This window comes from Odocoileus virginianus, unplaced genomic scaffold (assembly GCF_023699985.2).
Source record: "Odocoileus virginianus isolate 20LAN1187 ecotype Illinois unplaced genomic scaffold, Ovbor_1.2 Unplaced_Scaffold_4, whole genome shotgun sequence".
Classification (NCBI taxonomy): Eukaryota; Metazoa; Chordata; class Mammalia; order Artiodactyla; family Cervidae; genus Odocoileus; species Odocoileus virginianus.
Genome location: NW_027224266.1, coordinates 2,131,609 through 2,133,576, shown reverse-complemented (window position 1 = coordinate 2,133,576; position 1,968 = coordinate 2,131,609).

Genomic DNA, 1,968 nt, shown 5'->3' with positions numbered 1-1,968 from the left:
TGGGCCAGCGAGCACATTATCTGCAATCAAACATGTCCCTGATCAGCGATTAGATGGGCGAACATGTGACCTCATTGTCTCCGCCAAAGGATGGTTATGTAAACAGTCTCCCATCCTCGGAACCATGGTTATGTGCCAACTTTTCATCCCAGTCAATAAGCAGAAATCACTAGCTGTGGTTCTGGGATTCAGATTTTCAGAATGACTGCCTTCTCCTTTGGAGGCTTGATTGCCTTCAACCTGATTGTTGATGTACTAGGAACTCAACAAAGACCCAGACCCAAGGTCAGTGGGTCCATGAAAGGTGGGAGCTGGGAAAAATGATTGGGAGGCCGGGGGGCATGGCCCTGGTGCCACATGACCTCACTCAAACAAAGACAGAGCACGTCTGTTTTTAAACTTCAGACTTATCTTGCAGCATAACAGGCAGTAAAGAGAAAGGTGTGTAGGAGGTAAAGGGGGAGACAGAGAGAGAAAACATGAGAAAGGGAGAGAGGGGAAAGGAGGGGAGATTGAGTGTACTTGCTTTAGAGCCGAGGTCACGGAATAAGATTCCATGGCTTCTCTGCGGTCTGGCTGAGCAGCAGAAGCCGATCTTTTTCATGCACAATCGAACACTCATCATCTATTTTCTTCTGAAGGGTATTAAGGAGGATGTGTGAGACCTTCCAAGTGTATGTGGCAAAGCCAAGCAAGGACTAAAAGATAATCTGGCTTGAGGTGACCTGAGACATCTAAATGTCACAGAGTCTCGAATGCACATGTGACCTGGAACTGCCCTGAGGTGACTCAGGCCCCAGTCCTTTCTTAATCCCTTATTTGCTCTCCTTACTCTAGCGAGATTAACTCAGCCCTAGCCTGCTGAGTGGTTCCCAAGCAGCCTTTTCTTCTGCTTTTAGCTTTCAGGGGCAAGTATTGAGGCTTTTGCACCGTTAAGAGCTTGATCTCTGAACTCAGGCTGATTGGCATTTCAATCCTGGATGCCCTATCAGGAAGAGAAACAGTCACTTAAAATGCTGCATATGTTTTCAAAATAAAACCTACAACCCAATTAACAGGCAACGAGCCTCCATCCAGTACAGGGCCGGGCCCTGTGGGAGGAGACGACACGGCAGTGTGGAGTCCCTTCCTTCACTCAGACACTTCCGCAGTTTTGATGAGTACAGTTTAAGGACGACATTGACAAGGGCCATATTTGATGAGTATATGGAGAGAGAAAGTGTAGGGAAAAAATTACCAACAATAACTTAAAATGAATCTATCTATCTAGTGATTTAAGTCATGCTTCAAGTCAGTTTGATTTCATTTAAATCCCCCACAATCCATGTTCTTCAAGGGTAATAAGCACATCAAGAAACATTTCTTTTTTGTTTGCTTCTGTGTTGTTGTTGTTTTTTTTTAAATTTTCCCAGAAGCAGACTCTGAGACAAGGATTTAAGTAAAGGTAGCTTTTTTGGGTGGGCTTCCCTGGTGGCTCAGTGGTAAAGAATCCACCTGCCAATGCAGGAGACACAGGTTTGATCCCTGAGTGGGGAAGATCCCCTGGAGAAGGAAATGGCAACCCACTCCAGTATTCTTGCCTGGGAAATCCCATGGACAGAGGAGCCTGAGGGGTTATGGTCGCTGGGGTCACAAAAGAGTTGCATGCGACTAAACAACAACAACAGCAGGCTCATTTGGGTAGGGAAGGAAATATCAGCAGGGGCTGGGAAGATGAAATAAGTAAGGCAGGAGAGGCAGCTGAAGAGAGGTGGTGAAGCTAGTTATAACGATGGGTAACTGGAGCTTATCCAGCGATGGGAAAGCTCTAGGAGTCTGAATAGAACACATGCTCCAGAGGGGTCTGAGATTGAGCGAGAGAGCTGGGGTATTTATATGCCACTCTCCATGCATCACTGATTTAGAGCTGCCTATTGGTGGTTGGATGGCGTCATAGACACAATGGACGTGAGTTAGAGCAAACTCTGG